Genomic DNA, 12163 nt, shown 5'->3' with positions numbered 1-12163 from the left:
TCTACTTTGTTGCACAAGTCACTCTCTTACGAATGAATTTAGGAAAATAACTTCCCTAAAGGCAGATTATTCTATAACTGCCTAATGCAGGATTTCTTGCAACTTCCTCTTAAGCAGCTAGTACTGGTTACTGTCAAAGACAGGATACTGGACTAGATAGAGCACCAGTCCAGTTTGGTATGGCTATGTTCCTATGTAAATCCAGCCTTTTAACATATCTGTAACAGACTGAGTATTGGCTCTGCAAGACAGATTTCAGCTCTAGGCTTAAATACGGAAAAAAAAAAAAGTTTTTAATTTCTGCATGATGAGGCCTACGACTCCACATGGGGGCTGGTGAAGTGCAGACGTTAAAGCTTTGGCCCTCGAATATAGCTGAAAAGTTGCTATTAATTTCTTATGTTTGGAAAGCTTTACATAAAGCCTTACAATATACGGTAGAAGATAAGTTTCATAGTAGCACCCATGTTAGTCTGTATTCGCAAAAAGAAAAGGAGGACTTGCGGCACCTTAGAGACTAACAAATTTATTTGAGCATAAGCTTTCGTGAGCTACAGCTCACTTCATCGGATGCATTCATCGAAGTGAGCTGTAGCTCACGAAAGCTTATGCTCAAATAAATTGGGTAGAAGATAAGGGATCCTTACCTGTCATCCCTGCAAAGCAAAGTCACATTTCCTTGTTTTTCCTCTTGTAGTAATTTGACCTCTTTGCCAAACTGTGTCATTGTGCATTCTGCTAAACGCTAGTGGAGATCATTCTTTAGCACAAACGATTGATGTGACATTAGTGCAGCCTCAGGCCTGGTCTACACCGAAAATGTAGGTCAATTTAGCTGTACCACTGCAGCGCTTGTAGCATCGATACACCCTCAGTCACTACCAGATTACTGCAGATGATTTTACACATTCTGTTATCACAATAAGTAGGAGTCAGAGCTTGGGAGAAACGTGATTCCCCTCAGGCTCTGCTTCTAAAAAAATAAAAAGCATCAATAAAGTTTGTCCTGCCTCAATCTAAGAAAAACTTTCTTAGGTGTAGCTCCTGCCTACATGTTATACTCACGCAAGTGAACAAATCGTTACAATGGAAGCCGGTGGTTTAGGAACTGTGAAGTTCTGAAGGGTTGGTGTTAACAGTTAAAAATGTTTGTTTTTAGATGGCCACACATTTGTTACAGTATTAACAGTATTTCCTCCCTTCTGCTATCTGTTGCTTAGCAGTTGTCATGCATCGTGTGCTGTTCTCAGAGTGAGTAAGATCAGCATTTCCTGTAGCAAGTTCTATGTCAAAACCATGCTGTTAAAAATACATTGGCCTCTCACCTGCATGTCCTTGGGTAGTGTGCGTCAGGGAGCACATGAATGTGGTTATCCAGTGAATGTGTGAGTGGAGGCTACATATTGGCAAAAATGTGTTTAAGCAGAAGGCACAATCCACCACACTTGGCAGGAGAAAGTTTCATGCCTCAAGCATTCCCTCTTACGTACTCTTATTTCAATTCAAGTTTTCTATCACACATTTTTCATATAAAAAACTAAGTTTTAGGCCTAACCTCTGTGCTAATGTCTTTAAAGGTGACCTGGAAAGGATTTTTGGGCTTGTATCCCTTATTGCTTCTTGATGATGCAGAAAGGCCTTCAAAGTTGTACGTGTTTAAATATTTTTTCTGCTTATTTTCTACATTAGAAATATCAAGTTTGTTGTTCTTTGGTTTTGTTGGAGGACCTCTTGGATGTTTGTGAGCACTAATTCCATAATAAAAGGGGCAAATATGTTGAATCTTTTATTAAAAGCTTTCTTTATCAAAAAGGTTAATAAGACATTGAAGTTCAATAGGTGTCAACAAAAATAAATTTACAAAAAAAAAGTTTTCAACAGTTTGACTAAAGATACCTTCCCTTCTCAATTTTGTTGATTCTTGTGTTGTTAACATTTCACTAGTTCTTCAGTCATAATAGAGTCATGCAACCTAAACAGGATTGGAATTTCTTGTAAAAGGCCCATCTCTTGCAGGCTTTACTTTTTAAATAAAAATAAAAAAGTCAAATTTTATCCCTTTTGAAGGTCATCTATATTCCAAAAGCCAGAGGGGAAAGAAACTATATCTTTTTAAGCTTATTATTTCACTACAGTGGTAAACTCAACCATTCTGATTCTTAAGAACATAAGAATAGCCATACTGGGTCAGACCAATGGTCCATCTAGCCGATCATCCTGTCTTCTGAAAGTGACCTTGCCAGATGCTTCAGAAGGAATGAACAGAACAGGGCAATGTATCAAATGATCCCTTCCCTGTCGTCTACTCCCAACTTCTGGAAGTCAAGGATTAGGGACATCCAAAGCATAAGCTTGTGTCTCTGACCTTCTTGGTTAATAGCAATTTATGGACCTATCTTCCATGAACTTATCTAATTCTTTTTTTAACCCATTTATACTTTCGGCCTTCACAATATCCCCTGGCAATGAGTTCTTCACACAACACACGCTCAACTTGTGGAAGTAAATAATACTTCCTTATTCACTTTCCCCACACCATTCATGATTTTATAGACCTCTATCACTATTATATCCCCCCTTATTCTTGCTAATAAGAGATAAGTATAATGTACCATACGTATCACATTCAAGTGGCTATACCAGATGGAAAAAAATGACTTTTTCCTGTATGCAATTTAGGTTGAAATTGCGCAGAATAAAAATGAAGGAAAGCAAACCATAATGTCACACAATAAAGCTAGTCTTCAGTGACCACTTAAGGAAGCATGGTTGCATAATAAAGATGGATCAAAACTGATGAAGTTTTAATGAAGGCAGAGCAGAATTGCCCTCAGTACACTTGTGGAAACATTGGAGTGGTCTTTTAAGAAAGAAGGATAGAAGAATTACAGAAACACGTCTTCCATAAATCAGTTCACCCCACAAGGGAGTGTTAACGCTGATATTTTTTTTAAAATCGACAAAATATTTTTTAAAGATGAATAAATTAAAATCTCAGACCTATGAAGCATGAACTGTAACAAACTGTATTGCTCATCTCCTTTTCATTGCAACCTGTTTTTCATCTGTCCATTACCTATTTTTGTTGTAAGCTCTTTGTGACTTGGACCTTGCTTTTATACTGCAAGAAGTTTGGCACACGGTCGGCACTACATAAATAATAATGAATGGGCTCTCATAGAGATGTCACTGTATAAATGTTGCTGAAACTACCATCTTGCCAGAGGAGATGGTGCAGAGGAGATTGACTATACTCATCCAGCATTATCACTTTTTGTTTCTATATACTGTGTCTGTTGGCAGAAAAAAGTAATTATTAACAGATTCTGTTTTGACAAGTAACTGTCGTGCAGGAGGGGCAGGCTCCTAAGAGGCCAAACTGAAGCCTTGACTGTTTTTGGTAATTACATCCCATGGTACTGCAAAATAACAGGTGAAACCACTGCCACCATGACATTTATTTATTATTTGTATTACTGTCATGCTTAAGAGTCCCAGTTATGGACCAGAACCCCATTATGCTAGGTGCTATACGAACACAGAACAAAAAGGTGGGTCCTGCCCCAAACTAGGTGTTTTGTTCCAGGTTTTCACCTTATACAAAGTCTTTTCCTGCCTGATCTTCTGCTGACCAGAGATCAGGGACTCCAAGCCTTCACAACTGTGATTTCCCCCCATCGGGCCTTCATATCACCAAACAAAACAGTATGGTTCAGCCCTCTTGGCCAGTTTGAAGGGATGCAGCTGATGACACAGACAGGCACTGAAAGACCCTCCAAGGCTGGCAACAGAGGCCATCATCCCTGAATCCCAAATACAGTTCTAAAAAAATAACCTCAAAAGGAACTCCCCTCCACTCACACCCTTCCGAACCCAATGGGCCTTTCTCAGCCTGGGGTTCACAAACCATCTCTATTCCATGCTCAGGGTGCACTACCTCCGTATGGCACTCTCACCCACCTAGGAGAGACTGACTATAAAAAAAGATAATATTCTGGGCAGCATGCCCAGAGGTATCATATCACAGAACAGAGAGGTAGTACTGTAAAACCCTCTTGATATGGTTCTGGTACAGCTACACCTGAAATAGTGCAATTAGTTGGACATTTCTCCACCAGAAAGACATTGACAAGTTGGAGAGAAATTAAAAATAATTCACAGTCTGGAGGAATTGAATTATGAGGAAAAGTTAAGGGCTAAATAGGTAGAGCTTGGCAAAGCAACACATAAACTAAGCAAATATTTATCTAGGGCAGTTCAAGGAGGAAGAACTAGGACTAAAGAATTAAATGTAAGAGATGAAATATTTGGACTAAGATTAGGAGAAACTTCCTGACAATGAGCTGTATCTCGCTGTGGTTAATGCATGGCCTTAAATGAATTCGGCTTCTTACAGATCCCCAAGCAAAGGAACAGTTTCTGTCTAATCCATCTATCTAGGCACGGTGGCATCAGGAACCAATTCAAAGATGATTCCTAGAATCATGCTACTTACAATCCTATTGTACTATCAACATTCTCCCTGGAGTAATGAAAAACAGCCCAGCACTTTATGAGTCATGCAAATCTACTTTATAGTCCATTACAGAACAATCACGGTAGAAAAGACCTAAACAAAGAAATAGATGCAAGGATATTTTCCCACTCTTAAAGAGAGAGAAGGAAAAGGTCAGGCAGCAGTTTAAGACTTTCCTTCTGTACATGTCCAAAATTGCTTGTTTACTTCTTTATGTTATAATTCTTGTTCACTTGCTTGTGGCATACTGGCTATAATATCTTCTGTGATTTTCCAATCTATCTCTCTAAGATAGGTGGGTTTTTTAAAAACATTTTATCAATTTCCTTTCCATAACGCACAAAATTCTGAGAGTCTGAGATTCTAACCTCAAAGTGGTTCAAAATGTAGCCAGCTAAGTAATGCCATCCGTAATGCCATCAAAATGCCTACATTTTGTAGGAAATGGACTTCTAGCATAACTGCAGCCATGAATGCTCCTTCCACTGCACTGCTCTATACAGCCCGCTTGTTTCCAACACACCAAAGATCAACCCCCATATAAGTACAGCATTGTAATAGACACTTTGTTGTCATCCCACCTGTTCTCCTAAGATAAGCAACGTCAGTGTGTGCATGGGAGATGACTAAGGAATACTTTTGGTTTATGTCTACAGTAGACTCTTGTTTTTGCTTAGAAACCTCCCTGCATTGCAGTTTCACTGGCATTCTAGGGCTGGTCTAGAAAACACGGTGCTGAAAATGTCAGTAAATGCTGGTACCCTGTCTATAGTAGTGCGCCTGCCATTGTTGCCACCAGAGGAATTGCAATGGTATTAGTTTCAGAGTAACAGCCGTGTTAGTCTGTATTCGCAAAAAGAAAAGGAGTACTTGTGGCACCTTAGAGACTAACCAGTTTATTTGAGCATGAGCTTTCGTGAGCTACAGCTCACTTCATCAGATACATACCGTGGAAACTGTGCAATGATGGGTAATTTCTCCCCAAAAATCTAATGTGGACAAGGCCTTAGTGTATGTGGTTTTGGTAGTTCAGCAGGTTGACAGTGATACCCCTTCCTTGACTCATCATCCCTGAGCCAATGACACAGTGCAGTGTTAAGAGGTGCTATTCTGGTATTATTTATTTGTATTATTGTAGCACCTAGGAGCCCCATTCATGGACGAGACCTCCATTGTGTTAGATGCTGTATAAACACAGACCTGAAAGACAGACCCTGCCCCAAAGAGCTTACAATCTAAGTAGAAGACAAGAGACAACAGATGGATACAAGTAAATTGATGGGGGGGTACAAGGAAACAATGAGACAGTGTAGGTCAGCATGATCGGGAGTGGTTTTAGCACAACAGCAGCACAACCGTTGTCAAGTTTTTGTGGGCCTCCTGGCAAAGGAGAGTTGTAAGGAGGGTTTTGAAGGAAGACAATGATTTACTTTTGCAGATGTTCATGGGGAGCTTTTCCCAAGTATGAGGGGCAGTATGGGAGAAAGTACGAAGGTGCTTGTTTGAAACAAGTGGCTGATGGATGTTGACATCATGGACTGACTGGAGGGCAGAGTCAGCCTTCTGATAATGTTTTCTATTGGATGAGATCTACCACCAAATCCTTGCTCATTTGTAATCATTAAAATTCCATGGCAGGTGCGAACCAATGTTCCCTCTAATTTTTGACAGGCCGTGTGCACTCAAAAATTCTTCTGTGCAAATAGTTGTGCTTCTGTGCAAATTTTAGTGCACGTGATGTTTCACCGTGTGCGCAGGGTCTAGGATCAGTGTGTGCAGGCACCCGTGCACAGCTTAGAGGGAACAGTGGTGCTAATCTCTTGCCAGCGACCTAATCAAATTCAACTTGAGGGTATGGTTATGTCTTCACTGCACAGCTGACCTGGGCTCTGATTCAGGCGTTGTCCAAATTCATCTCTCATCCACACATAAAAAACTTCTCACCCAATTTTGGTATACTGTCAGCCCATGCTAGCTGGCCCTTCCAGGTCTATAGACTAAACCCCAAGTGCTGCTTATTCTCATGCTGGTAACCCATCCATTTTGCACTGTGGCTGTCGGCTAATTAACTTGGTGCTGCTAGTTCTCCAGTTCCTCCCGAGCAATATTTTCTTGCCATCTACCCTCCTCCCTTTTTCTACAGTGGAAGTCACTGGTTCAACTTTTAAACCCCACATTGCGCAGAGGCTGCACAACTGGCAACAGTTCTACACTTCTCCTGTGCTTCCACACCACTGGAACAGAGGAGATAGCATCTAGGACATTATCCTGCCAGCTGGCCAGAGGCTGACACCAAGGTGTGGATAGCCCTTACAACAACAGAGAGAGCCAGGAACTTCAATGCAAAGATTGTAATATAATCTCAGATTAATATGTAGAATTGGTAAACTGCTACACCACCCTAACATTGTGCTCACTTTATCCCTTTTTCCCATTTTCCCCTCCAAACCAAGGATGTGGAAATACAAGGCATCCATTTCTACCCTCACTCACCTGGATCCAATCCAGTTATCAGAGGGGCACTTTCTGACGGTTTATACCAAGCCTGTAAGCCAGCCCAGTCATGAATCTATTCTTGGCCAACGTACAGCCTCTTCTCTTCACATGTATTGTATAGTGCATAGCATCTCCCAGTGACCTGAAGGGCATTACATGCACTGGCAGCCAACCAGTTTTGTAGGCAATGCCACCTTGCGTTCTGTTGGACAAATGTACATTCTACCACCATCTTACAACTATGAAACCTTCTTCCAGGTGTTCTCACATCAGGGCAGGGCTTCATGAGCCAGGGCAGCAGAGAGTTGGCTGGGTCTCCCAAAACAACAATGGACACAGACCTTCCCTCCCCCCTCCCCACCGCAGCCCTTGATAGTCATATTGGAGGGTGGAAATAAAGTCCCACTTGTCCAAATTTGAAAACACCAGCTCTCTGAAATACACTAGTATCATGCACCCTATCCCTGCTTCCCATATTGGTGTCTATGATTCTCCTTCCATGATTAACTCACATAAGTAGTGAGTAGTATCCTTTTTGATTTACAAACTTATAAGCATCTTGGGTGCGGGAGGGGGCACACAATGGACATGTGTCCCCAGTGGCCCCAAGACAGTTCAGGAAGCTCATTTGCTCAAATTTATTTCTGGGCCATTATCAATCTTCACCACACTTGGGTGAACCACAGCAATAATTGTCTTGCAAACATCCATCCCCACAGCACTGCCATACCCACAGCACCGACGGTTCACTTGCCAATGCCAAATTGACCAGCAACAGACCTGCAGCTGTCTGGGGTAGCCAACTTCCAGATAGTAATAGTAAATCTGCTTCTGGACTAGTATGGCCTGTCTCAGCTGCATGTCCTGGCACTGAAAGGTGGGGAGCAAGTTCCTCAAAGAAATGTGGCCTTCTCCGTGCAGAAGTTCTGGGTCCACTGTTGGTCATCTCAGGTCTGAATGATGATGTAGTACCAGCACTCCGAGCTTGCAGCCCTGCTCCAGAACCACTGGTCAGCAAAGGGGGACTTCACAGCTATTAAAACTTGCATTCACAGTTTCCACTGCTCCTTGTCTGCATGCAACCTGTGTGATCTCCTTAGCAAGCCACGCTGCCATCTTCTCAGAGTGCCAAGCGGCTGTCAAAATACCCTCCACCATTTCTCATGCCTTGTTTCTACCTCCTGGTTCTGAAACGAGAGTTGCAGTAATGCCAACATTTGGAACAGCTCATTATCCTGAGTTGGATCCATGCCCTGTGCCTGGCTGGAATGGAAGCCACAGACAGACGTCTAAAGCAGGCCAAGCCAGAAGTGATTTGCTTTACTGAGCTGGTAGGCTAAACCCACTTCCGCACAGGAGCCTAGAAAGGACAGACAAATTCTCTCACCATACACTGCAAGCTGAGCAGAGGTAAGACCTTCAGGGTGTGACCCTAGACGTCTTAGTACCTCACATGAGTGTGGATGCAGCAACTCGAGTAGGACTATGCAGTGTGAATACTCACACCTGAGCTAGGCTAACTGGGTGCTAAGACTCAAGTGCCCAGCACTCAGATTAACTCTGCAGTGAAGATATACCTTCAGTTATGTTCATTTTGCATACTTAAAATGCACCTGTGGTTTCACTTGACTATAGTGTAGTCTTCATTTTCTGGCCTAACTGGTTATTTAGTTAGTATTGCTGGGTGCTGCTGAAAAGTTGCCGTGTTTCATTCCAGACGTAGCAGCATTTCAGTTAGTGGCTGAAATGATCCCAGTGTATAATCTGTATATTGGTTTATAAAGTGCTCTGAGGTCACAGGAACATAAAAATCACCATACTGGATGGGACCAGTGGTATAGTGGTCAGTACCAGATGCTTCAGAGAAAGTTGTAAAAGCTTTCCTATTGGGCATTTAGGCACCGACATGCACTAACATGCCCATGGAGAAAATTTCTTTCTGACTCCACGGCAGTTATTGGAAGGCTTGTTTTCTGAAGCAAGAGGGTTTATATCCCTTATAAATTTTATTCTATCCAGTCTAACGGCACCTAATTGTTTTTTTAATCCAACTTAGCTCCCAGGACCATTAGAGACAAAATGTGTTATATAAGTTTAAAATCATTACCATAGATATTTTCCTCTGCAGATTGCAAATTTGGAATTTGCTTATGCCTTCATGTCCAGGCTCACTTCATGTCCAAATTCCATCTACAAGTGTTTATAGGACAAGTGATAGATAAGAACTTGTCTCAGCACATCATGACCCATGCTCTTTGCTTCACTGGTGATGGCAGCCTTTTCTGTTCACTTACCCATTTTCCCCACAAACACCTTTATGCTGTCCCTTATGTGTGGAACAAAATTTCCAAACAAATTTGCATAATCACTATCCTGTCCTCCTTCAAGTTCATTCTTAAACCACACTTCTACTGCAAAGCTGATAGTGTACCCATGTTTATTACTTTTGATCCCTCCCCCCTCATTTATGTTTTATATGCCCCTCTCATGTCTTTATTCCTATTTAGATTACAAGCTGTTTGAGGCAGGGAGTCTCTTTTATTTTATTTTATGACTATGTGATTTGGAAGTGGAATCTTATGTCTCACAAGCTGGAAATGGGACCCGCTGGTCTCCTCATAAATCGTCTCTCCCAGCCTACCACCACGACCCTTCAATTGGAACCGCCATGGGAATGTGACCAGGCCAGTGGTGTTCAGCTCCATATCAGTGGCCATTTTGGAATCCTTGGGGGTTCCTCCATCTTCCAATCTTTCCCTCACTGTGCCTACTCGGCGCCCTCCTCTAGAAGGGCAGAGTATATGCAGGGGCCAGTTCTGTCTCCAGAGTCCAGTACTGAGCACCAAGAGGTGGCCTTAGAACCAGAGCAATACCTGTAGAAGAAATTCTGCCCTTTCCAGTCTTGGCTTCCTCTTCGTCCCCTCCCGATGAAGTTGTTTTGTCCAGGGCAACTTCACCCTCTCCTGATGATTTAAAAGTTTATCAGGAGTTGCTAAAGAAAGTGGCCGCAGACTGGGGCATACAGATCAAGAAAGTCAGGGAGTCCTCACCTTGACACCTTGCCATCTGTGGGTGCCTCCAGGATAGCTCTGCCAATTAATGAGGTAATACTAGGGCCTATAAGGGCTTTATGGCATCTTCATTGCCTCCCACCTCAAAAAGGGCAGAAAGAAAATACTATGTACCCTCCCAAGGTTTTGAGTACCTTTATACTCATCCACCACCGGGCTCGTTAGTCATGACAGCGGCTAATGAGAGAGAGCAACAAGAGCACCAGGCTGCCACCCCCAAATATAAAGACACTGAGAAGCTAAATTTATTTGGCAGGAAGATTTATTCAACGGGGTGTTGACATCTGCGTATTGCTAACCAACAGGCTTTGCTGGGGCTGTACGATTTTAATGTATGGGGCTCCATAGAGAAATTCAGAGATCTACTTCCCCACAGAACGTAGGAGCGGCCATACTGGGTCAGACCAAAGGTCCATCTAGCCCAGTATCCCATCTTCTGACAGTGGCCAATACCAGGTGCCCCAGAGGGAATGGATGGAACAGGTAATCATCAAGTGATCCATTCCCTGTCGCCCATTCCCAGATTCTGGCAAACAGAGGCTAGGGACACCATCCTGGCTAATAGCCACTGATGGACCTATCCTCCATGAATTTATCTAGTTCTTTTTTGACCCTGTTATAGTCTTGGCCTTCACAACATCCTCTGGCAAAGAGTTCCACAGGTTGACTGTGCGTTGTGTGAAGAAATATACAGAACATTAGGCAGGAGCTCACTTCCCTGGTCAGTGAGAGCAGCCTGGTTGCGAGAACTTCACTGCAGATGGGGCAGGATGCAGCAGACTCGGCAGCTTGAACCATGGCTTCCATGCCCAGATCATCCTGGTTACAGTCTTCTGGTCTCCTCTGTGAAGTCCAGAATACTATGCAGGACTTGCCGTTTGAGGGTCCTTCTAGAATTCTACATGGACAAAACCAAGCACTTCCATAAATCATCCCAGCTGTTCATAGCAGTGGTGGACAGAATAAGAGGACAGTCAGTCTCCACCCACAGAATTTCTTACTGGATCACCTCCTGTATATGCATGTTCTATGACTTGGCCAACGTCACTCCGTCTAGCAGAGTCACTGCTCATTTGACAAGGTCACAGTCGGTCTTGGCAGCCTTTCTGGCACATTTCCAATTGGACACATTTGTAGAGTGGTAACTGGTTCTTGGTCCACACATTTGCTGCCCACTATTCTGTGGCTCAGGACTCCAGAGATGATGCTAGAGTTGGATGGGTTGTTCTCCAATCTTTATTGAAATAGACTCTAATCCCGTCTCCTGTGAGTCACCAAGAGTGGAATGCACATGTGCAATCACTCAAAGAAGAAAAAAACGGTTACTAACTTGTTCAGTAACTGTTGTTCTTTGAGATATGTTGCACATGTCAATGCCACAACCCACTCTCCTGCCCCTCTACATTGGAGTTCCAGCAAGAAGGAACTGAGAGGGACTAAGGGAAGCCCTGCCTTTTATATCTGCACACAGTGGCATGTGGAAGTAGGGGGAGCTCATCAATCCAGTAAAAAGTGTGAACTCCTAAAGCACTTTAACACTCTTATGATGGAGTCAGAGACAGTCCTTTGGGCATTTTAGTCTATCTTGCCACCCAGGCAAGCTGGACTATATGATAGATGGTCACTTTACACCAAAGATCACAGCAATATTCAGTTTATTCCCAGTCCTAAAGGACCACTCACTTACTCAGGTCAATTTTACTCAGATCTCAAATGAGAGACAACGCCTGTGGTCAATCCTGTAATACACTAACTAAAGCTTTATTAACTAAGAGAAGAAATAAAGAGATTAAAGCCAGAAACATACATACACAAATGAGGTGCAATTTTAAGTTCAAAAGGTAATAGAAGCTTCTATAATAAGCAAACTTTTATGTCCTTTGGGGCTAACCCAAGCCAAGCAAGTTGGGGATTCGTTGCATTGGTCTTCACAGCAGAGAATGTGAGGGAGATTCCCACACCGGAGCCATTCTTTTTAGGTGACAAATCTGAGGACGTGTCCCAGATTGAGGTGTCATTAGAGGAGGTTTTGGAACAAACTGATAAATTAAACAGTAATAAACCACCAGGATCAGATGGT

This window comes from Eretmochelys imbricata, chromosome 1, assembly GCF_965152235.1.
Source record: "Eretmochelys imbricata isolate rEreImb1 chromosome 1, rEreImb1.hap1, whole genome shotgun sequence".
NCBI classification, from domain to species: Eukaryota; Metazoa; Chordata; order Testudines; family Cheloniidae; genus Eretmochelys; species Eretmochelys imbricata.
The sequence above is the reverse complement of the archived record's forward strand: the minus strand, read 5'-3'. Positions refer to the sequence as shown.